Source organism: Marmota marmota, unplaced genomic scaffold (assembly GCF_001458135.2).
Source record: "Marmota marmota marmota unplaced genomic scaffold, marMar, whole genome shotgun sequence".
NCBI lineage: Eukaryota > Metazoa > Chordata > Mammalia > Rodentia > Sciuridae > Marmota > Marmota marmota.
Window position 1 is genome coordinate 37596464 of NW_025999932.1, and position 26704 is coordinate 37623167.

Here is a 26704-nt window from a genome sequence, read left to right on the forward strand (position 1 = left end):
ATATATATATATATATATATATATATATATATATATATATATATATATGTAAATATATAATATATATAATATTGAATATATAATGTTATATATTTTATATGTTGAATACATATAATATATGTTGTATATTATATATAACAATATATACTTATATATTACTATAACATAATGAGACTTTTGGGGTTTGGGAGGAAGTAAGTTTTGTATAAGGGAGCAATGTGAATGACTGAGGGTCAGAGGGTAGACAGCCTTTAGATGGTCTCCATTGGTGGGTTGTTTTTTTTTTCTATTTTGGTACTGAGGATTGAACCCAGGGATGCTTAACCTGAGCCACATCCCCAGCCCTTCTTATTTTTTATCTTGGGACAGAGTCTGGCTAAGTTGCTTAGGACCTTGCTAAATTGCTGAGGCTGGCCTCAAACTTGTGATTCTCCTGCCTCAGTCTCCCAAGCTGCTGGGATTATAGGTGGGCACCACTACACCTGGTTCCTATTGGTATTTTTACCTTTATGTAGTCTCCTTCCACAGTATCCCAGAGTTAGTTTGCTACAGAATGTAGCAGAAGTGATAGGGTATTACTTCTGAGATTATAAGACATTGAAGCTTCTACCTTGGTTGCTTTTTTTTTTTTTTTTTCTCCCTCTTGGATCTAGATGCCATATTGTAAAGATTCCTGTGAGGTAAAGAGAAGTCTTTTGAGGGAGCCTTCATGGAAGAGATTTCCAACCCCAGACAGGCCTTCCTGATTCCTATTGACTATAGCTCTGTTCAGAATGTCCACTGCAGGGTGGGATATAGTTCAGTTGGTAGAGTGCTTTCCTAGCATGCACGAGGCCCTGGGTTCAATCCCCAGCACCACCAAAAGAAAAAAAAAGAAAGAGAAAAGTCCACCTCTCAGCATGCACTGCAACCTCATAAGAAACTTTGAGCCAGAAGCACCTAGCCAAGCCACTTTCCAATTCCTGACCCTCAGAAACTGTGAGATAATACGTATTTGTTTGGTTTAAACCATTAAATTTGAAATAATTTATTAGATAGCAATAAAGAACTAATGCATCATCCTGCTGCCACAAGGCTACAAGCCTGAGGATGGCTAAAAGGTGAGGGTAGAAATCGATTGGCCCTTAATGACATTACTAAGCTGTTCAACCAAGAACTGTCTGCCTTCCACACTTTGGAAGTTATAGGAATTATTTCAAAGTGCTTATTATTTAAATCAATGTTAGATGGATATTCTTTGTATTCTCTTACTTGAAGATAAAAATGATACAAAGTGGTTTAATATATTTCTATATATTGATGTGTGGTCCACATTTCTCTTTATAGTTATTATCCAATGTGTTGCCTTATAATCTGTTAACCATTTCCCTTTTGAACTGTTTCAAAAATTTCTTAATACAAATGGCATTGCTTTGAAAATCTTCTGTATTAATTGTTTTCTTTTACCTCTTAGGATTATTTCTGTAGGAATATTTCATAAATTGTATTTTTGGGTGAAGAGAGGTTGAACACATTCATAATTATTATTACCAGATTACTTTCCAGAAAGTTGTAGCTAACTAATCATATCATCTATTCATTACTTCTCCCAACCCCCATTTGTGATCTTTTTTTCTGCAGTTTTAGTTATCCTCGATGCGGTCCAAAAATATTCCATGGAAAATTCCAGAAATAAATAATTCATAAGCTTTAAATAGAGTACCATCCTGAGTAACATGATGAAATCTCATGCTGTCCCGCTTGGTCCTGACTGAGATGTGAGTCATCACTTTATGCCTCATATCCACATTGTGTCAGAGTGCTTATTCAAATGGCCCTTATTTTACTTAGTAACAGCCCCAAAGTGCAAGAGTAGTGATGCTGGCAATTTTTTACAACATGTTGTTATAACTGTTCCCTTTTATTATCAGTATGGTTAATCCCTTAATTTGTAAATTAAGCTTTAGGTTTGTAGAGAATAAAAACAACAACAGTATTTAAAGGGTTTAGTACAATTTGAGGTGTCAAGCCACTGTGCATGTGGAATATATGTGCCTCCCCTGCCCTGTGGATAATGGGGAGCTACTGTTGTAAATGTGCCTGTTTTCTGTAGTTTACCAAATCATTTTGCTAACATGGCTCTGCATTTTTCTGTCTTCATGCATTTATATTCCTACTTGGAAATACTTCCTTAACAGTGCACAACTGAACTTTCATACGCATCTCCATTTAGGTATAAATAATATGTACTTTCACATAGGCATATAATTTTACACATGGATATTTTTGCCTAGCAGGTTTTGTAATGATTTCTCCTGGTCTGTTATAATTCTTCCTGCAATTTTTATTTTATTAATTGTAGAAAAAGTCTTATTTTTCATGTATTTGAATTTATTTTTCTTTTTATTTGGCACTCATAATTTTTTTTCCCTAAGATAATGTAAAATATTTTGTTTTATTTTAGCTGTTTTTGGAATTTTGTTATGTTTATGTTTTTTAACCTCCTGAAATTTATTGCCATGTATGTTGTGAAATATTTCAGGTTAATTATTTTCTAATATACCGTTGTCTCATTATTTGTTTAATTGGAATGCTTTGTTTTGTGAAAACTTAAATTCAGTTTACATCCAGGCACAGTGGCACGCTCCTGCAATCCCAGCAGTATGGGAGGCTGAGGCAGAAGGACCATGAGTTCAAAGCCAGCCTCTGCAATTTAGGAAGGTCCTGAGCAACTAAATAAAAAATAAAAAAATAAAAAGGGCTGGGGCTGGGGCTCAGTGGTAGAGCTCTTACCTCCCATGTATAACGCACTGAGTTCGACCTCAGCATCACATAAAAATAAATAAACAAAATACAGATATTGTGTCCATCTACAACTAAAAAGATGTTTTTTAAAAAAAGGGCTGGGTGGCTAAGTGTCCCTGGGTTTTCTGCTTAATATATTCTTGTGGATTTCGTCAATTATAGCTTTAAAATGCTGTAATTCTGATGAAATTAGTTCACTGTCAAAAACTGCAAAATACATAATTTAGTATTCTCATTCTCTTATAAAATACACATGAAACTTATTTAGTCATTCTTGTTGGAACACATCTCCATATATTTATTCCTTTATTTAAATAATATATTCATATATTCCTATATTTCTACCATTAGAGTTTTATGACTTTCAAAAACTAAGTATTGAGACATTAATTCTCAAGGTTTTAATATTTTATTTTATTTTACACTGATACATAAAAATTCTATATATTAATGAAGTACAACGTAATGTTTTGATATATGTGTACATAGCTCAAGGGTTATTTTGTTGTATATTTTTTAATGGTACTGGGGATTGAACTCTGGACTTAGCACACATTAGGGAAGCACTTTACCCAGAACTAGATCCCCAGCCCCACCCTGCCCCACCCTGTTTTTGTGAAATACCCAGAATTGAACCTAGGACATAATACCACTGAACTATGTCCCTTGGGCTTTTTATTTTGAGACAGTCTCACTAAATTGTGAGATGGGCTTGAACTAGTGATCCTCCTGCCTCAGCTTCCCTAGTCATTGGGATTACAGGTGTGGGCCACCACACTGAGCTTCCTTATGCTAGCAGGCTGGCTGGCTGGCTGATTTATTTGTTTGATACTGGAGTTGATCCCAGGGGCACTTTACCACTGAGCTACATACATCCCAGTCCTTTTTATTTTGAGAAAATGTGTCACTACACTGCTGAGGCTGGCTTCAAACTTGCTGTCTTCATGCCTCAGCCTCCTGAATTACTGGAATTACAGGCATGAGCCACTACACCCAGCTCCCCAGACCTTTTTAATTTTTATGTATTTTTTTGGTACCAGGGATTGAAACCAGTGGTGCTTAACCAGTGAGCCACATTTCCAGCCCTTTTTTATATTTTATTTTGAAACAAGGTCTCCCTGAATTGCTGAGATTGGCCTCCAACTTTGTAGTTCCTGCCTCTGCCTCCATTCAACTGGGATTACAGGTATGTCCCCATGCCCGGTTCAAGTTTTTAATGATGTTTAATAATAAGCCTGATTTTTAAAGTTTTGAATTTACAGAAAAATTGCAAAGATAATAAAAAGTTTTCCACATATCCTGCAATCTGTTAATTAACTATTACATATTAACATGTGGCAATTAATAAACCAATATTTTAAAATTTTATCTTGTGTTTGTGTTATCTTGTATGTGGTGGAAGATCAAACCCAGGACCTCCCACACATAGGCAAGTAGTCTACCACAGAGCTACATCATTAGCCCTGATGATCCAGTATTGATACTTTAATTTTAGTCTACTTTAATTCAGATTTCCTCGTTTTTTTATCTATTGTGCTTTTTCTATTCCAGAGTGCCACATTACATTTAGTCTTTATGTTTTCTTTGGCTCCTTTTGGCTACAATGGTTTCTCAAACTTTGTTTTTGGTGACCTTGACAGTTGACAAGAATGCTGGGCAGGCATTTTTAAAATGGTCCTCACTTTGGACTTCTCTGGTGTTTTTCTCATTATTAGATTGGGGTTATGGGTTTTGAAGAGGAAGACCACAGAAGTATAGTGCCATTTTCATCTCATCCTGCCAACACGAGTTGTTATTGTTGATGTTGACATTGATCCCTGGGGTGAGGTAGTGTTTGTCAGGTTTCTTCCTGAAAAAGTTACTGTCACCATAGTATCCTTCTGGAAGGAAGTCAGTATGGATAAATTACACTTAAGGAATGAGGAATTATGCTCTACCTGCTAATTATTTGGAATTCTTCTGCACAGATTTGTCTCTTCTGTCCCATTTATTCATTGTTCAATGATTTATATCAGTATGGACTCGCTGACATTTGTTATATATTTTTAAAGTTTTTTGTTATTGTAGTGATGTTTGTTTTATTTCTTGTTTCTAAAGAATAAGAATGCTGCTGAGTTTGTAAGTTGCAAATTTGCTTTAAAAGTTTTGTTATTTTGGTTGAATTTCTTAACTTTTGAATGTCTATAATTACTTTTTACTCTATTGCACCCTAGATTTTGAGGTTTTTAGCAGTTAAGGCTTATTTATATATTTGTGTTCTCAATATATAGAATGATGTCCAGAACATAGTTCTTTTTCAATACATGCTGAGTAAATATATCACTAAGTAGTATTTTTGTGTGTGTTGTTGGTTTTGAAGGTTTTTGGTGGGGAGTAGCTTGTTTTTATTTTCTGTTTCTTACAAAGTTTTAATTTTATAACAATTTAGGGTTCTGACTTCCATTTCTTTCTTACTGATATATATATATATATATTTTAATTTTTTTCCCAGTACTGGGAATTGAACACCCCGGGGCATTTACCTTTTGGCTACGTCCCCGAGCCCTTTTTATCTTTTCTTGTGAGTTGGGGTCTCCCCCTAAGTGTCTTAGAGCCTCCTTAAATTGCTGAGGCTGGCCTCAAACTAGTGATGCTCCTGCCTTAGCCTCCTGAATTGCTGGTATTTCACATCCAGCTGTCGAAATTGTTGATAACATTGCCTTGAAAACATTAACTTTTTTTATGACTATCAGCTATGAGGAGCCAAAATCCATTAAAATTGAAGAAAAAAAGTTTTACTACTAAATTTTATAGGTTCTTTTAATATAGAACTAGCATGATAAGTTAAATTCTGATTTATGCGTATGAGTGAAAAAGTTAAAAATAAGTTGCTAAATAACAAAACAAAAACCTAAATATCTCCATGTAGAAAAGTGGTTAACAGTGATTCAACAGTATTAAAGAATACTACACAGCTCTTTAACAGAATGAAGTACATCTACCAAATCTTGCATGTAAGGAAATTCAAGATCTTCAGAAAGACAAAAATAAGTTACAAGGAAGTATGTGTATTCTGATCCCATTTTTCAAATTGTCTCAGTGTATATTCAAACAGACATATTTGTAAGTATATGCGTGAAAAAAAGATCTTGAAGGATAGCACTAAACTGTTAACGTGGATAACTTTGGGTAGTGGAACTAGAAAAGAAGAAGGTAAGGGATTTTCAAAAATGAGAAGCATATCAAATAAAAAGTTTTTCTTAAATGACAATTTATTTTGAAATTAAATGTAAAAAGACAGTTTTAGAATAAGTAGCTAGAAAAGCACACTAGTGTATATTATTTATAAAACACGATACCATTCTGTTTGCATTTATTAGGAGATTATAATTATTTCCCATACTTGACATCATGTTTTATAAGTCATCACAGTTATAGTAAATAAAATTTTAAAAAATAATCAAGGTATTGTGTCCATCTACAACTGCAAAAAATATTTTTAAAAAATACTGTACTAATACAATACACATTTTTCCATTCTGTAAATTACCTGAATATCTTTTATTACCAATGTTACGTTTCTTTGCCATAAATGGCTTTGTTTGAATTGGATGCCATCTAAAGTACTTCCATTATTATAACAAGCTTCTTAACCACACAGAAAGACATTTTGAAACTAGTTTCCCTTGACATTTTAAAATGCGTTGTTTATAACTCAAGGTTCTGTCCCTTCACCCAGCCTACTTCTTTCCTTGTCCCTTTTTTCTATTTTCTTTTTAGAACCTGTTTTTCTTAAATCCAGAGTAGCAGTTCACATACTATACTTGTAAAAATTTATTACAGTAATAATATGATTTTCCAACACAAAACTTTTGTGTAGTTCTCATTTCAGTAATTTGTAGAAAATTGAAAGTTTGTTGAAACTTGGAAAATTAGAGTATGACACCTTATAAAAAGAGAACGTGCGTCAGTTTTCAACAGGGTGGGAATTGTTCTTTTACTAAAAGGTATCTTGTGTTCTCAACTGATTCGAGCAAGAATTTTTCATAAAAGGCCCAGCTATGGAGAAAAGAGAGCATAGATTCAGTAGAAAAGGGCAGGGAAATATGAGAAGATATGGTCATAGCACTGAGCCCATTTTGCTAATTATGATTCTACTTACATGTTGTACCCCAGGACTCCATGACCTGCTTCCTAGCCTTATCCTTTACTATTTCTTAAATTGGGAAGATGGTGGGAAACCACAGCATGTGCTTCGTTCTTGTTGTTAAACTGTTTGGCTCTCTAAGTAGAATAGTGGTAATTGTTAAATTTAGGATTTGGTATACATGAGTTATGGCCTTTGAGCTTTTGTTCTTTCTGTATTCATATGGTGTTTTGAGTGTGTGTGTGTGTGTATCTCCGGTCTGCATTCTGCTCAAATGCACATTCTTTTACTCCAGTCTCCTCTTTTAAATGACCTTGAGTCTTAACTTTTCAGAGAAAATCAAAGCAAATACATGCTTTCTAACTTCATTTCCTCTTTACCTGGATAGAGTCTGTACTCAACGCTTTCTACTTTAGAAAAGTATGTATCATTCTTCTTGGAGGTTAACCTTTCTAGGATGTTCTGGATTTCTTCCATTGTGGGCTCAAGAATCTTGCCCCATTAATTATCTCCTTCTCATCTTGTGTGTTCCTCCTGTCTGTCTCACTCAACCAACCAAGATCAAAGTTAAAAACAAAAACAAAAAACCTTTCATTTGCCCTTCAAGCTGACCTTCCATTCCTTATCCAGCACTTGGAAACAATAGATAGCCTATGCCTCCATTATCTCACTACATTATCCTAATTTTACCCTGACCTATTCATTTGTTGCCTGAAGTAGTACTAAGAATCTAACCTCTTATCCTGTGTCATAGGCAAGACCTGGCAGTTGAGCCATACTATGTGGGACAGCCAATACTACCAGTTCCAGAAGGACTCGACTGTAGTCCTCTGCCTGCTTCATACTTTGCTACACTCTGGGGCTCTAGGCCTGACTTTGGTCTTTTTTACTATCACCCTATCTTTTTAGGAATTTAAGGAATATCCCTGTTGTCCTAAGTGGTTTTCCAAAAGCCCCTTTGGCCTCATACCTTTGCTTTACAAGAATTGAACGTGGGCCCTAAAAAAATAGGTTGTAGGGCTAGAAAGACACTCATCTATTTCTAACATTGTTGAACACTGTTTTTATGGACTACTAGGGATTGAACCTTGAACCCAGGGCCTTGCACATGCTAGATACACACTCTACCACTGAGCTATATCCTCAGACCTTTTTAAATTTTGAGGTAGGGTCTTTCTAAGTTGCCCAGGCTGGCCTCAAACTTGTGATCATTTTGTCTCTGCCTCCCAAACAGCTGAGATTATAGGCCTGTGCCACCACACCCAGCTCACTTCTTGTTCTTCAAAGTCTCTGGTTTTGGTCATATTGAGAGCATACTCTTTCTCCTCTCCCTCTGTTTTTAAGCTCTAGTTTTTTATGTTCAATTTCCTACACAGTATCCATGTGTAGATGTCTTGCCAGCACCTTAGATTTTGTTATCAAGCAGCTGATTATTTTATAAAATTGGTTTTTCTTCCTGTGGTTTATTTTAAAGGTATTACCCATTTGCTCTTTCACAACAGACATGGAAACTCATTGTCATCTTGACTTCTTCTCTCAACTACCATCCATACTTATTCAGTTGCTGTATTAGTCAGCTTTTCATCACTGTGACCAAAAATACATATCAACTTAGAGGAGGAAAGATTTATTGTGGCTCTGGTTTCAGAGATTTCCATCCATGGCTAGCTAGCTCCATTGTTTCAGGGCCAGTGGTGAGCAGAACTTCATGGTGGAAGGGGGTGGCAGGGCAAAGCTATTTACCTCATGACAGCTAGAAGCAGAGAAAGCAAGAGAGGAAGGGGCGGGGGGGACAAGATATAGTTCCCAAGGGCACACCTCCAAAGACTCACTCCCGTCAACTCAACTCCACTTTCTATAGTTTCCACCACTTCCCAATAGTTCACTGAAATTATTAGTCCATCAAATGGATTAATCCACTGATGAGGTTAGAGCTTTCAAAATCCAATTACTTCCATAAAGCTAGACTCTGAGCACTGCTGCATTGGAGACACAACTTCAACACATGACCCCTTGAGGGACGTTCCAAATCTAAACCCTAACAGTTGCCAAACCTGTTGTCTCTGATACTTACATAACCCCTCATTCCCACTGACCAGTTACTCTCACTATAATCTAAGATTACATCAGTTGCTTTTAATTTCATCACTGTTTCTCTGCTCTTTTGATTCTTCTTCTTTTTAATGTAGAAAAGAAGTTTATTTGGCTCTTTTGGTTCTTCTTAATACATTGCCAAGGTCACATTGATGAAAGCAAGTTCTGATCTCATTGTGGCTCCCTTTTGCTCAAAAAAAATTCAACTCCTTAGTCTAACTCCTTAGTCTAGTAGTCTCAGAGTAATCTGACCCCAACCTGCCTTTCCAAATTTTTTACTACTATGATTCACATAACATTTGCATCCAATAGTAAATTGTTTGCTGTTTACATTTGGCACTTCCCAATCCCCTTTGTTTTTACATCCATGTGACCAAATCATACTCATCATTAAGGACTGAGTTCTGGTATCATCTTCTCTATGAAACATATTCTCTAATTACTTGAGATAGAATTTGGGTTGATGTTTATCTTCTATATTTTTAGAGTATTTCTTTGATTCTTCCTTTGTGATTTATAACTTTTTTTTTTTACCTTGTACTTTGGTATTTTGGTATTAGAATATAAATTCCTTATTCTACTCTGTGTCCAAGATGTTTGAATGAATGTATACTATACATTGAGGTGATAAGAATGTTGTAACAGAGTGTTGCCATTGTTTAGGGTTCAGGCCCCTGTGTTTAGTTTTGTGGCTAAAGGCTCCAAAGGCTCCTGGCCAACAGAGTGAGTGGAGGCTGAAATCCAGCTCATTACCCATCCCCTACTAGGCCATGTGCCAGGCTCACACAGGGCTGCATTTGCCTATAGAAAGGGGTCTTTTTTCTTTGCCCAAATGTAGATTTGCTAGTTAATCTATGCACCTCTTAGATTATATCTGTTTCTCTTTATCTAAGTCTTAGCAAAGCACTATCTATGCTAGTTAAAAGCCCTAAAAGTTTTGACAATATTAACTGAAGTTCAGTATAGAAACTACTTGGTATCAAATAGAAACTGTCCAATAATTGTTGGAATAAAAGAAATGTCTAATAGAATATAAAATAAAGATAATGGAGCATTTACTTGTTAATTTAGTTAGTTTCAAACTCCACAAATATTGTGGAACCTCAAAGTACTTCTAGAACCTTTGAGGTTATGATTTTTCACTTGATTTAGTGATTAATAGTCCCAATTCCCTTGCCCCCATTCTACCTTTCGGCTAGGATAATCTGATATAAGGTAAACATTTTTTTACGTTGCTCCCTCAGCTCCATTATGGTGGATCTAATAATAGTGTCTTCTGGGAGTTTTTCCAGTTTGTTTCATATCATAGGAAAAGTTATATATTTACTCTTTAAACCCATTCCATTATGTGACTTTCATACTTTGTGTGAGTTGTGCATCCATATCTAAAATTTCCATAAGCCTATTGAGGGTTAGGACAAATATTCCTCCTTACATGTGTAGAGATTAAAGCTTAGGGAATTTAATCGATTCTCCAAGAGTATATGACAAATAAAAGGTATAGCTAGACCAAAATCCAGGGTTTCTGTGTCCCTACTCTGTGCTTTTTAAAAATGCTGCATCCATGTTACTACTTCTTTTAATGGATCTGCTTTGATCTTGTTGGTATAGTACAAACTCAAAAATTCTTAAAAATGTATACTTAGTGATTTGTTGGTGGGTAGATGTGTATCTCCCAGAAACACTAGTATAGTCCTTGTATCTCTTATGTGTTCAGTAAATGATGCCAATTACACACTGTGTGACTTCTCCAGTATCTCTGCTCCTTTCCAGAGTAGTGACAGGGCAAACCACAAGTGGATTTATATACTTTTAGAAACTAATTTTTTTTAAACTTTATGAGGAGGGCAGTGACTACTAACATTTAGCACTTACTAAGTATGGGCGTTAGGTATACTATTTCGCTTGATCCTTACAACCAGTGTGGAAATGTATACTATTATCTCCAGTTTAAAGACACATTATAATTATTTTTCACTTAAATCTGGATTTGCCTAATTCTAAAGAGTTTGTGCCGTGGCCAGGCATCATGGGGAATATCTGTAATCCTAGTGACTTGGGAGGCTGAGCAGGAGGATCACAAGTTCAAGGCTGGCCTCAGCAATTTAGCAAGGATTTCAGCAACTTATACTGAAATAAAAAATAAAATGGACTGGGGATGTAGCTCAGAGGTGAAGTGCTCCTGAGTTCAATTCCCAGTCCCTTCACCCTAAAAAAGAGTTTGGGTCCTGGAATTATAGCTACTTGATAAGTGAAGAATGTTCACAACAGCTTATCACATTATATCCTTCAGAGGTTACACCTATTATCTACTATCACTATATATATACACACACACACACACACACACACACACAACAACACGCACACACACGCATACATACATACGGATAGTATGTGCTATATACTGGCATAAGGGAAATAGAGCAGTCTTTGATCTGGCATGGTAGATCTCATCACTGAGGACCAGTGCAGGGAGGGCAGCAGCAGTACTGGGCAGTGAGAGGGAAAGCTTCTTGGCTGAGTACACTGATCTGACACTGATCTGAGTATACTTTGTGTTTTTTGGCTCCTTCCTTCCTAAGAAAAGCACAAGGAAGTGGGCTATACAGTAATATAAGAAAGAAACTAGAATGATTATGTTTTTGTCATCTTGTTGAGGTTAATTGAAGACTTTTTAAAGATTTTCACATTTGGTCTAGGATTAACACTTAATGGGTAACTGGAAATGTGGACTTCATTCTCTCAGCTAACCTCCATTATGATTAGACAACTGCTTCTATATTCTGCTTTTATGAAAACATTTTGAAAATCTTTTAAGCAGCTTCTGGGGCCACATGATTAATTCTGTCTGAAATGGAAATTATAAGAAAAAAGAGCTAGATTTATCTATGGCACATGGGCAATATCACAGGCTTCTGGGAAAAAAGGTAGGAAATAACTTCTTTGCTGTGGGTCTCCTTTCTTGGTATAAGGTTATTTAACAAATAAACCAAATTCTGAATGTGTGGCTATGATTATTTTATGTCTACTTTGTGGTCTTTAGGAATAGAAAAAGAGAAACAAGCATGAATGAAAAGTGAAGGGGGAAAAGATGATGGGAATAAATGAGAAGTAAATACCACTTAAAACACAAAGGTGGGGCTGGGGATGTGGCTCAAGCGGTAGCGCGCTTGCCTGGCATGCGTGCGGCCCGGGTTCGATCCTCAGCACCACATACAAACAAAGATGTTGTGTCCGCCGAAAACTAAAAAATAAATATTTAAAAAATTCTCTCTCTCTCTCTCTCTCTCTCTCTCTGTCTCTCTTTAAAAAAAAAAAAAAAAAAAAAAAAAAAACAAAGGTTTGTGGTTGCCCATATTAGAAAATTATAGCAATAGGGTCACAATATTTTTTAGCCTACTCTAACACATACATATGTATTTTATGATAATAAAAGTAATACTATCATTTCTGCTATAACACTTGTTTGAAAACACAGACTTGTTCCAGTGTGATTGATATATTAGGGAACAATTACAGTATAATGTAAATGTGTGCTTTTGTGCAGTTTCTTTTTGAGAAACACTGCATGAATGCAGAAAATCATCCAGCCAAATCAAGCCACACAGAAATACACAAGTGCACACAACTTACACATCTATAAGCTATTGTGGTGAGCCATGTATTAAGTAGAATGACTCATAATCAGAAACAATGCAATATGTGGTTTGCAAAGCTCCACTTGGGTAGAATTTGAGCCAAAGTATCTTAAATAGAAGACAAAGAATGAGCTTACATGGGAAAGAGTAAAGGGGCATGTAGTAAATCTGAGAGCTTAAGAACTCCCTAAGCGTTGTTTTTGCATACTTAACTCAGTGACGTGCTCTAAATTGGTATGAGCAAAAGTGGGGCAGAAAAATGTACTTTGAATCTAGGATAAGTCTGAACACCAAGTATCTCCTACCACTTCCTCCTTGTCATACCAAGATAACAGTAAACCCTGGAATAAAGTGAGTCGTGTCATGATGCAGCCTGGATGTAAGGGGCAGTTTGGCTTCATTTGTTTGGAAAAAAGGCCAAGATGGAAGCAGTTAACCTAGGGGTTTGAGTAACAGGCAGAAGAGTAAGGACTGTTAGATGAGTCAAAATTCACAATAGCAGGTTGTAATTAAAAGGCAAACATGAATCCAAGGCAGTTATAGCTTCAAAGAAATTTAAAGCCTAAGAAATTGTATTGTGTAATTGCCCATCCACTCTTTTTTTTAATATTTTAAAAATTGTAGATGGACACAATACCTTTATTTTATTTATTTATTTTTATGTGGTGCTGAGGATCGAACACAGTGCCTCATACTTGCAAGGAAAGTGCTTTGCCACTGAGCCACAACTCCTGCCCACCCATCCCCTCTAAACTCCCAAAGCCCAAAAACTGACCACAAAACAACTGTTGTTTCTGTAGGAAAGATCCCAGACAAGAACTACCTTAGGGCCCTCTCAAATGTGACTTTGGAGGACAATGGATATGGGAGAGTTTAGAAACAGAGGTAACCGGTTTTGTAACTAAGGAACTCATCCAATTTCTCTTTCCAGGCAAGGAAGCTTGCTCTTCCTGTCCAACAAAACATCACCTGTATTGATGTTTATTCACCTCCTTTTTTCACGTGGGAATAATTATCCTGCTTTCCTTTTGCCTTGTTTTTTGGGGTGGTTAATTTATACTTGAGCCATAGGGTGCTAGACCATAAGAAACGACTTCAAACTGATTAAGAGCACATACCAATAGAGATCTTGAAGCTGGATGCAGCAGTAAACCAGTTTGAGCAAGAGTGAACGCACTATTAATCATCCCATTTGGAAAACTTGCCTAATGTTAGGCAGGACCATTCTTGAAAGTGTAGATTGGGGGAAAAGGTAAGGAGGGATGCTGGGCAACCATGTTGGATTGTGGAATGTATTATATAATATACAAATGTAATTGGGTGAGTCTAACTCTACACTCATAGTATGGCTAATCTCACCCAACATTTCACTTAATGTCTGAAAGAAAGCTGACAGAAGACTTGAAGCTGATCTCTCCACAGTCAGTCTCTAGAGCCACATCATGTGAGCCTCTCACTATGCCTTTCTCCTACCTCTGAGGGCTGTGAATCACTAAAAGCCCTCGTACACACTCAGCAGCCAGGCTATTCAATAACAGCATCCCATTCTTTTTTTTTAATATTTATTTTTTAGTTATAGGTGGACACAATATCTTTATTTTTATGTGGTGCTGAGGATCAAACCCAGTGCCTCACACATTCTAAACAGGCACTCTACCACTGAGCCATAACTCCAGCCCCCAGAATCCTATTCTTATAGTTTCTTTTAGTTTATGGTCATTTACCTAAGCCTAGCAGGATCAGAATCATTTTTCAAAGATTAACATAGATATTAAGATCCTTTTGAGAACATGAGGACCAAGGCTATGTCATTTGTTAGGAACCATTTCTTTGCCACCATGTAGAGAGAGCCCAACTATTAATGAAGACAACACAGGAGAAAACAATGCAAAAGAGAGATATGACCAATTATAATATTTAAGTTTGGGCTGAAGTTGGCATTTAATACATGATTTCTCAACCTTGGCACTGTTGACATTTTTGGCTGAGTAAATTTTGGTTGGAGATATATGTTCTCCATCTTAGTATGTTTAGCAGCATCCCTGGTCTCTTCTTACTGGATGCCAATAATAGACTCCCAACTAGGACAATCAAAAGCATCCCCTTGGTGGTGGGCAAAGTCTCCCTCAGCTGAGAACCACTGCTCTAATCTTAGCCTTTTCAGTTACATAATCCTTAAATATCCTTTTTGCTACACTTAATTGCATTGGGTTTGCCACTTACAATCCAAAGAGTTCTAGTTAGTACACTTTTTCTTATCACTTTTGTGTATTTTACTTTATTATTATTATTTTTTTAGTTGTAGTTGGACACAATACCTTTATTTTTACTTATTTATTTTTATGTGGTGCTGAGGATGGAATCCAGCACCTCGCATGTGCTAGGTGAGTGCTCTACTGCTGAGCTACAACCCCAGCCCCCACTTTTGTATATTTAAATAAACAAATTTATTAATTATGAACAACTCTAAAACCAATAAAGTAAAATTAGTATTAATGCACATCAATTGCAGATGTAGCAGTTAATCATAGAAATATTTATTTGTGGGCTGGGGTCAGTGGTAGAGTACTTGCCTGACATGTATGAAGCATAGGGTTCAGTTCTCATATAAAAATATATGTATATTTTTAAAAGATATTTGTGTGTTTAATATTTTACATGTTAGAATCTTTTTTTAAAATTTTGAGCATGAAAAACCAGTTTTGGTGCTGTAGTTGTTATTACTGTTGACAAGACACTTTTTTAACCATCAATGTTTTAATTTAATGGACTAATAAATTTAATAATGTGCCTTAAAAATTTCTGTAATTTGTAATAATATCTACTACTAGCAAATTATTACAGTATGTACCAAGTTAGAATCTAAGCCTTAAAACCTTATTACTATTCAATAATGTGTGATTGCTATGATGGAGAAGGTAATTTAGAATTATGTTTAGTTATGCTACCACATAAGGTAAATCATTTCCCCATCACTTATCCATATCAAATAACTGTAGAATCATTGCTTTATTTAGCACGTCATGATGTTATCTGACTATAATTTCATCTGTATGCATCATTTACATTTTTTTAACTTTTCCTGTATGCTTTTCTTAATAGTTGAGGCACTTCATTGGGCTACATTATCTACAAATTACTATTTAATAACCAAGAAGTTAAGGTTAGGTGTGATGGTAAGTGCCAGTAGTCCCAGTTACACTGGAGGCTAAGGCAGGAGAATCACTTGAGCCCAGGAATTTGGGACCAGCCTGGATAAAATAGTGAGGCCCTGTTAATCAATCAGTATTGTTAATAATAGAGAAGTTAAAGTTCTCTAACAATGAGGAGTTAAAATCTCGTTTGATGAAATTTTCTCAATTGTGAATTAATAGAAAAAGAACTTTTATTTTTATTAACAGGTAAAATAATTTAACATTATGATATTAGGACTTGCTAATGGCTGTCATATATACTTACCAGTTACATTAAAAGTTAAATTAAAAGTTAACTGCAAAGAATTCTTTAAACAATGTTTAGTAGTTTTATTGTTAGTAACTTTGGTATTGCTATTTTGAATTTTTTATCAGGTATATTGAAAGAAAGCAAATGCTGGTATGTTATTAGAATGAAGGTTTTTTTTTTTTTTCTTTTGTTCCCAAGGCCTTGAGCATGCTAGGCAAGCTAGCATGCCTCTGAGCTACATTCCTAACCCAGAACATAGGTTTTTAATATAACAGAAAATAAAATAAGATTAAAAAAAAACAGAGTTAACACCCTACAAATAGATTAGAATATAAAATGAAATATCAGTACAACAGTGGTTTTTAAAAGTGTGTTTCCTGAAGAAGGGGAACAATCAAACTATGTGATATGCATATGCAAATATGGCATAATGAATTCCACTGTTATAATTATAATGCACAAATTAAAAAAAAAAAGTCTGTTTCTTAACTTTGACCACTGAAAGATCTAGAAACAGTGACATCCCAGTAGCAATGATTTGCTCTGATACACCAACTTTTTCTAAATACAGTTAGTTCTTCACTAAAAAGAACTAGGACTCCCTGGAGAAATGACTCATTCTAGATCTGGGATAGGGAAGACACAAGCTAAGCCAGGGACATTTTGTTGAACTAGAAAGCAAGAAAAGTTCAAGATGTGTATGAATGGAATTATACCAAACTGATGCAGGAATCATTCTGGAAGGATTCCCACCAGCCAAATTTGGGAAAATTTGAGTTATCTATCTATACTGGCAATCAGGCCCAGAGCTTCACCCATGCTAATAGGCAAGCATTCCACCTTGTGCTACAGTCCCAGCCCCTTAAGCATTTATTTTCAATGCATCTTATATGCCATCACAGATCTTCTAGGATTCACTTGTCTCATTTCAGCCCTGTGCAAGCTCTCAGGCACATATAACCCCACAGAGCCTCATCTTCTGCCATTTGCAAGCCCCTTCCTTTCTGCCCCAGGGTTTCTCTGTTGACACTGCTCTGGGATCAACAGCCCAGAACCACACATGCAGGATCTGGAAGTACAGAGTTAAAATTCAGAATAGGGAACTTAATGGCTTACTGGACAAGCCTTTGACCAATAGAAAATAAAAAATTAACTTTTCTTTTCCTTTTATCCACCTGCCTCCCAAGTGTGATCCTGAAATGCAGTATTATCAGGCTTCTAGAGTTTCCATCAAACAAATGAAATGGGTGGCCAGCTTGATCATACACTGTCATATTGACACTCTCTCCTTCTTTGCTTTATTCCCTTTTTCCCTTAGTCCTGCTCCTTGTGATTAGATGCCTTATTAAAATAATGTTACAAGTTGGATATGGTAGTGCATGTCTGTAATCCCAGAGACTTGGGAGGCTGAGGCAGGAGGATTGCAAATTGGAAGCCAGCCTAAGTAGGTGAGATCCTGTCTCATAATAATAATAATAATTTTTAAAAAGGACTGAGGATGTGGCTCAGCAGTTAAGTGCCCCCTGGTTCAATTTCTGCTACCAAATAATAATAATAATATTACATAAGTTTTTTTTGCCTCAGACCTTAATCTTTAAGGAAGTCACCTTAGGAGGAGAATAGCACCAAAAGAATGTCTGGCTTTGAAACATATTGAATATGTAAACATACACGAATCTATGATTTTCAAAAGAAAAACAGACTTGCCTCACCCTAAAATTCCTCATTTAACTTGGACATCAAACCAGATCACTCATAATGGAATAATGGGGCATCATTGCCTCCTGAACTGTCTTGTGAACTTATAAAATTATCTGGTCAAAACATTTAGCTTGGCTCCCGGAACTGCCCTGGCCCAGGGCTAGGAGCCCACGGAAACTGCTTCTCGGTCCGGGTCCTGCTGAGGGCTGGTCAGGACTCACCCGTTGCTTTGGTTGCCCGGCAAGGGGAACAAAATGCTGCCATTCGCATAGGATACCAACATGGCAGAGATCTGATGTCATNATGTGTAACTGATGTGATTCTGCAATCTGTGTATGGGGTGAAGGTGGGAGTTCATAACCCACTTGAATCAAAGTGTGGAATATGATATGTCAAGAAATTTCTAATGTTTTGAACAACCAACAATAAAAAATTAAAAAAAAGAAAAAAAAAACATTTAGCTTGGGGCTAGGGTTGTGGCTCAGTGGTAGTACACTTGCTTAGCATGCATGAGAACTGGGTTTGATTCTCAGCACCACATACAAATAAATAAAATAAAGGTCCATCAACAATTAAAAATATATATATTTAAAGAAACATTTAGCTTATATTTTATTGTGCTTTTAGATACAATTTCTTATTTATAAGAAATACAGAGGATAGAGGAATAAGGTAAATGGTACCACCACAAAAAAAAAATTTCTAGAGTTTTACAAGACCATGGTTGGTTTTTTGAAACAATCAGTGAAGACAGAAAAAGGGGTCATAACCAAATTAAATACATTATTCTCAGTTATATCTCATTATATAATAACTAACTATATAATACCCACCCAAAGATTGGGTAAATATTCACTTGTATTTTCTCATAGATCTTGTGTGGTTTATGTTTTATTCCTGATATTGATTATTTGTGTCTTTTGTCACTTTTGTAGAATACTTAACAATTTTATTGATCTTCAAATAATCAGTTTTGTTTCATTGATTTTGAGTGTGGGGGTGGGTGGTACTGGAGATCAAACCCAGATCTTTTTATTTTGAGATGATCTTGCTAAGTTGCTGAGGATGGCCTCAGACTTCTAAGTTGCTGTGATTAAGTAAGTGCACCACCATGCCCAGCTAGCTCAAAGATTTTTAAAGATTTCTAAGTTAGTATGATAGAGAACATATTGTATAGCATTTAAGTTCTTCTAAATTATTTCAGGATTATTTTATATCCCAGAATATGATCTCTCTTAGTAATCATACCATGTACATTTAAAAGGAATGTGTACTGCTTTCATAAGGTTGTTCTTTTGGTTTCTGTAAGCCCCTTCTACAAATTGGTTGTAGAACTGTTCAAGTCTTTTGTATCCTTACTAATTTTATTTTCTTCTGTGAAAAAAAAAAAAATTTAAGCATTTTTTAAAAATTGTAAATAGACACAGTACCTTTGTTTTATTCATTTCTTTTTATGTGGTGCTGAGGATTGAACCCAGTGCCTCACACATGCTAGGCAAGTGCTCTACCACTGAGCCACAACCCCAGCCTCCTGTGAATTTTTGAGAAAGGAATACTTATGTCTTGAGTTTTGGTTGTGGATTTGTTTTTCTCTCCTTTTTGTTCTTTTTTTCTTCATGCATGTTGAAACTGTTACGTGCAGAAATGTTTTGGATGTGTATGAGCCCGTCGAACCAACCCCTTTATCATTATGACATTATCCTCATTATCCTCTTTATGCCTATTAGGATTCTTTGTTCTGAAATCTACATTATTAACATGTATAGCTACCTCACTTTTTAAGTAATATTAGCATGGTGTATCTCTTTCATCCTTTGAATATATATTGTCATATTTAGTTTCTTGTAAACAACATATAATTGGATCTTGCCTTTTTTGTCTAATCTGATGATATCTGATTTTTAATTGGGGTGTTTGGAACATGTACACTTAATCTGCTTATTGATCGGGTTGGATTTAAATCTGACATCTTTGCTATTTGTTTTCTATTTATCCCTTTTGTACTTTGTTCGTTTTTCCTCTTTTTTTTTAATGCTGCCTTTTGGATTAAGTAGTGCTAGCAATTTTAATTAAATACTTTCTACCTCATTTATTGGCATATTAGCTATATCTGTTTGGATTTTGTTTAAGTATTGCTTTCACTGTCTACCTTCAGGCAGATTCTTCCCGTTGTTGTAATAATTTGCTTCTAAATATGTCACAGATCCCTAAATGTTATTATTTTTTATTTTAAATACATTATCATTTGTCCTTTAAAAGTACATTCTCTTCTAAAGGGATTTTTTTAAAAAGAAAAGGCTTTCATATTTACCTACATGCTTTTATTTCTGGTGTTATTTATTCCTTTGTAAAGATTTCCATTTAGGAGCAGGGTGCAGTGGCCTGTGATCACACAACCCGGGAAATTGAGGCAAGTGGTTGCAAGTTCCAGGCCAGCCTAGGCAACATTGTGAGACCCTGTTTCAAAATGAAAAAGGACTGGGGATATAGCTCAATGGTAAAGTGCCCCAATTTCCATCCCCAGGATCCTGGAGAGGTGGGGAAGATTTCCACCTCATTATTATTATTTTTTTTCTACCTAAGCAATCTCTTTTAACATGCTTTGTGGTTCTGATCTTTTGATTAACTTAGCTTTTCCATGTCATTTCTGAAAGATATTATTTGTATATTTTGACAGTGTTGTTCCATTGCCTTCTCACAGGCATTGTTTCATTTCCCTGTATGTAATGTACTTTCTTAAAACACTTTAGAGATTTTTTTTCGGGGGCGGGGGGTATTACCATGGATTGAACCGAGGGGTGCTTAACCACTAAGCCATATCTCCAGCCCTTTTTATTTTTATTTTATTTTTGTTTTTTTTTTTATTAGTTGTTCAAAACATTACATAGCTCTTGACATATCATATTTCATACATTTGATTCAAGTGAGTTATGAACTCCCATTTTTACCCCGTATACAGATTGCAGAATCACATCGGTTACACATCCACGTTTTTACATACTGCCACACTATTGTCTGTTGTATTCTGCTGCCTTTCCTATCCTCTACTATCCCCCTCCCCTCCCCAGCCCTTTTTATTTTATTTTGAGACATGGTCTTGCTAAGTCACTTAGGGACTTATTAAGTTGCTGAAGCTGGCTTTTGAACTTGTGGTCCTCCTGCCTCAGCCTCCCAAGCCACTGGAATTACAGGCATGTGTCACTGTTCCCAGCTAAAGATGTTCTCAAGCAATTGGATTATGATATGACTTGGGATTATTTTGCGTGTCTGTGTTAAAATTTGTTCTTAGATCTGTGAACTTATAATTTTCATAAAATTTGAAAAAATGTGAGCCATTTTTTATTCTTTCAGCATTGTTTTCTGTTGCCCTGTCTCTCTCCTTTCCTCTCAGGATTCAAATGACAAATTTTATATTTTAGGCTGCTTGAGGTTTTCCAACAGTTCAGGAATGCTGCGGGTTTTGTTGTTTAATCTTTTTTTCAGTGTTTTATTTTGATACCTTCTGTTGCTGTCTTTGGGTTTAGTATCATCTCTTCTGCAGTGTGCAGCCTGTTGTCCATTCCATTTGGTGTAATTTTCACTTCAGAAATTTAATTTTTTTTGTGTGTGTGGTCCTTAGGAAGAAAGTTAATTTTAATCTGTAGAAATTTGATTTGGATCTTTTTTTACATCTTCTGTGTCTGTCCTTACCATATTTATCTGTCTTATGTCTGCCTTCTTGAATCTATGGATTTTAATAAGCATTTCAATATTTTTCTACTAATTCTGTTATTTGTATCATTTCTGAATCTGTGTCTTTTGATTGATTTCTTTCCTTATTATACATTGTATTTCTTGCTTCTTTGTATGCTGATTTGTTTTTTTGCAGTGTTGGGGAGGAAATGCAGGACTTTGTGTGTGCTAGGTAAGTGTCCCATATCCCTAGCTCTAATCTGGTAATTTTTTACTAGAAGCCACATAGTGTGAATTTTATGTTCTTGGGTGTTAGATTTTTAAGAATTTCTTTCTTTCTTTTTTTTTTTTTTTTAAAGAGAGAGAGAGAAAAAATTTTAATATTTATTTATTTTTTTAGTTTTCGGCGGACACCACATCTTTGTTTGTATGTGGTGCTGAGGATCGAACCCAGGCTGCATGCATGCCAGGCGAGCACGCTACCGCTTGAGCCACATCCCCAGCCCTGATTTTTAAGGATTTCTATAAATGTTTTTTAATTCTATTGTAGGATCAGCTTAATTATTTGGGAAGAATTTGATTATTCCAAGGCATATTTTTAAGCTCTATTACAAAGGACCAGAAAAATCTTTAATTTGGTCCCACTACTGAAGTGATTTCCTTCTGAGTGCTCAGCCTAATTTTCTGTATATTATGAGATGTCTTTACTCTTTTGTTGAAAACATGACATTTCCATCCCTGTATGAGCTTTAGGAATTATTCTACCTGATCCACTGCAGTGGTTCTTTACTTGGACTTGGGGAGTTTTCTCACAGGCATGTGATTCAACTCTCCCATGAAGATCTGAGAACCCTCTCCATGTTGCCAGGGCCCTCTTTGCAGCTCTCTCCTCTCTGATACTCACTTTGTGAATTCTAGTTCCATTGGCATTCCTGAATTCTCAACTCAGCTCCCTGAGACTGCTGTACCCTTTGGGTTCCCCTCTTGCTTGGGGCAGTTTGTCAAAGCTTTGTTTCTTTCTTTTCCTCTATCAGGTATTACTGCATTTTTCTTTTGTCTGAAATGATCATTTTGTATATTTTGTCCAGGAATTTTTTGTAAGATGGGAGAGTAAATCCAGTCTGTTGTTTCATCCTACATATGTTGAAGCAGAAATCCCTGTAATTGTACTTTTTTTTTTTTACCATACGATTTATTTTTATTTTTTTTTAGTCATACATGACAGCAGAATATATTTTGACATATAATACATACATGGAATGTACATACATCAGTCATAATGACTATTCTATTCTGCCCTTCCTATCCCCCCTCCTCCTCCCCTCCTCTCCCATCCTTTCTCTCTATCCAATCTAATGTGACACACTTTTTTTTCCTTTTTCTCATCACAACATCATTTATGTATTCTGTATATCAATGAGGTTCTCCTTCCATCTTCCGTGCAACTCCCCTTCTCCCTCTTTTTCCCTCCCACCTCTCTTCCCTATTTAGTGGTAATCTTCTTCTCATGCTCTTCCTCCCTATCCCATTTTGAGTCACCCCCCTTATATCAGAGAAGACATTCGGCATTTGTTTTTTAGGGATTGGCTAACTTCACTTAGCATAATGTAATTGTACTTTTTAAATTCTTTTCTATACAACTTCCCTGAGAAGCTAATACTTTAGCAGACTTTTCGAAGAATCTTTTGTTTTAATTTTCAAGTATTAACAGTCCTTTTAAAAGGACATTTTCTTTCTTTCTTTCTTTTTGGTACTAGAGATTGAACTCAGGGGTTCTCGACCACTGAGCCACATCCCCAACCCTATTTTGTATTTTATTTAGAGATAGGGTCTCACTGAGTTGCCTAGAGCCTTGCTTTTGCACAGGCTTTTAACTCACAATCCTCCTGCCTTAGTCTCCCCAGCCACTGGGATTATAGGCCTGAGCCATTGCACACAGCTAAAAGGACTTTTTCTTATTGAAAAAAAATTTTGGTGTATTTGTTGAAGATTTCAAAAAATAACTTCTATTCTTATTATGCAGTAGTCAGAGAATACAGCTTTCCCATTTTTTTTCTTTTTGAAATAATAAATAGATTTCTTTGTGGTCTAAAAGGTTGCATTTTGTGATTTCTTTGGGTACATCTTAAAAAATGGTACTTAGCAATTCAATAATAATTTTTAAAAAAATGGTACTTAGCAATTCAACAACCAAACTATGGAACTAGCCTGGGAGTCTGACAGTGAATGAATAGCAAAAGAAAATATGGTGTATATATACAATAGAGTTTTATTCAGCCTTAAAGAAGAACGAAATTTTGTGTCAAGCAAGAAAATGGATGGAAGTTGAGATCATTATGTTAAGCGAAATAAGCCAAACTCAGAAGGTTAAGGGTTGTATGTTCTCTTTCATGTGGAAGCTACACAGGAAAAAAGAAAAGAAAGGTGGGAATGGGGAGAAGGAGGTATAAGGAGCAGTTTTCATGAAAACTGAAGGGAAATCAGTAGAGGAAAGGGACTGGGGGAGGGAAGAGAAGACAGAGAAAATACTGGGGAATGATACAAACATGTAACAATGAATCCCACCATTATGTATAATTATAATGCACCAACAAAAAATATGGGGGAAAATAGTACTTGGTAGGAATCAAATACACAATCATATGTAGTTAATATTAATTATATATATATATATACACACACACACACACACACACATGCACATGTATTATATGTAATTTTTGTTTAATTTATATGTATATATAAAATTTTTATTTAATTTATTTATTTTGTGGTGTTGAGGATTGAACACAGGGTCTTGCACATGCTACACTAGGCAATCATTCTACACTGAGCAACATTCCTAGCCCTATATATTTTAAACTCTTTAACTTTGTGACTTTGAATCTGCTGTAAACTCATGTAAAGCTTCCCAATTTTAAAATGAGTTTTAAAAAAATTAACCTTGTAGTTATTCTCAGAACCAATCTTACAAATTCTGAGTTTCTTTGTATTCTTTGGAATATAACCCACAATACTAGGTACTTAATATCCCTTGCCGATTTAGGATAATCATTATTTAACATCTCTTTAAAAGTAGGAAATAAAATTTTGCGGGGCTGGGGATGTGGCTCAAGTGGTAGCACGCTCGTCTGGCATGCGTGCGGCCCAGGTTCGATCCTCAGCACCACATACCAACAAAGATGTTGTGTCTGCCAATAACTAAAAAAATAAATAAATAAATAAATATGTTTAAAAAAAAAATTTTTGCAAAGCTACTAATTGAAAGAATAATTAGCAGAGTTATTGCTAGACTTCTTTGATGCCTATTTCTTAGGTGTTAATAACCAAATTACTCCATAGTATATTTAAATTCTAAAACACTACTTTAAAGGAACCAAATTTAAAAATCTATATTTTAAACCCAAATTGATTTGCTTATTTTTTCTTAAGGTGTATAAACAACTATTTACAGATTTATCTTTAACCTTAAACTCATATTCTTTAGAGATATTTTAGTTTTGCAAAGGATAAGATTACTGTGTTACTTAATAATAGATTTAATAACTACTCTGTTAGCTTTGTAATTGGAAGATTTGTTAGAAGGGCTCAAAATTTTGTTTGAAAACTGAGAGTGGGAGATGGAGAACCTCAAAGTCTTTGGGGCTAGAATGGAAATCTGAAGCATCTCTGACCAGCTTCCAATACAGAACAAGCTGTGCACCTTGCCTTCTAATTCTGAAGAATCCTGCAAATGCCATCTAAACCTGTCAGCCACCTTCCCACTCAATTTTCCACTCAATTCCTCATTGCCAAACTTAGAGAAATTTTCAATTTTAAGGGATTTTTCTCTATGATTATAGATGTATATTAATGTTTAAAATGGTTTTTTGTAGCCATTAGCCTTATAATTCTCATTGAAGAGTTAAAATGCATCCTGACCAATAGTGTGTAGAAGGGAAAAACTTTCTTTCCAAATGAAATAATGACATGTAGTTTGCACAGACATGATTAAGCTGGTCTAAATGTTAAATAACATTTTTTTAGTGTCAATATTTTTCTGGGTTCTTTACAATTTTCCCTTTATAAGTGCAAATGTTGGTCTGAGTTTCAAAACATTAAAAATTCATTAAATTTTCATAAAATTAAACTGTTAAAATTAAATTATAAATACCTTAGTCCGAAATCTTCTTTGCTTTTTTATATTTCAAGATTAAGTTCATAGTGCTTTCATGTTTACTTGCTCCACTTTCTTATTACGATTGGAGAAGAGCAACTTCCCTGAGGAGCTCATACATTAGCAGATGAATGCTATTATTACTATCAACATACCTCTGTTGGAAACCTTTATTTACATTTTTTACCAAGATGGTCAAGCCAGTTTAATCAGTTGACAGAACTTTATGCATGAATACATTTAAGATTTACAGAGTAAAAGTGATGAAAATTTTTTGTTTATTCTTAGACTTTTCTTTTTCTTTTTTTTTTTTTTGGCCCAAGAATTAATTTTGCCTCAGCTTAATTGCATTCCTGTGACATTACACAATCGGGGAGGGAAAAAAGAGGGAGCTGTGACTGTGTGGTATGTATCGAAAAGTGCATGTTAGAGGGAGAGGAGGACGAATAAGCAAGCTGGTTTGACCAGAAACAGAACTGCCTGTGACAGATTAAGAGACAAGCAAAGCTTGGAATCTGAGAGCAAGCAGAGTGGAAATTTACAGCCGCTCTATGCGAGTGTTCAAGTGATCATTTTCTGCTAACGTTTTCCCGTGGTAACTGTTAATCTTCAGAGAGAGAGGCAGAAAGTCAAGTAGGAATTGTGCAAACTCTTCTCTGCAACACTTTGGTAATAAGGAGACATCCTCTAATAAATGGAAGAAAAAGGCTACTTCTTCTAAAGTGCTTTGAGCCCAAGAAAGAGCTGTCTTCAGCACCTCACCATGTGTCTACTTTCTGTTGCGTAGACAAGCCTCGTTTCTATACCATTTGGTGAGTAGCAACAAGGTTATCTATACCAGTTTGGGATGTAGAAAAGGAATTAATGTGGGGCTTCAGTTTTTACTTTTCCACAGTTATTGCTTATTTTATTTTAAATTATTTTAAATTATGCTGTTACCTTATTTCTTTGTGCATGATGAACTGCTGTTACTAGGAGAGGTTTGCAAAAACAACAACTACAAAACAATACTTCTCTGTTGCCTAAGGCACTTGAACCTTTACCAACTATTCTGTGTCCATGGAATATCTTATTTTGGAAATGAGT

At 35.5% G+C, this 26704-nt stretch overlaps 1 long non-coding RNA gene across 3 annotated transcripts in view; it reads left to right on the forward strand.

The window, feature by feature from the left end:
* LOC107141029 overlaps window positions 1–26318 on the forward strand; it is a 56904-nt gene extending 30586 nt beyond the window's left edge. Inside the window, exon 4 of one of the 3 annotated variants that reach the window (XR_007346783.1) lies at window positions 25942–26318. This is a non-coding gene — a long non-coding RNA (uncharacterized LOC107141029). Of the gene's footprint in view, window positions 1–1620; window positions 1753–25941 lie in introns of those variants that run through there. The other 2 variants (XR_007346784.1, XR_001503379.2) reach the window with 2 other exon arrangements.
* The last annotated feature ends 386 nt before the right edge of the window (window positions 26319–26704 follow it).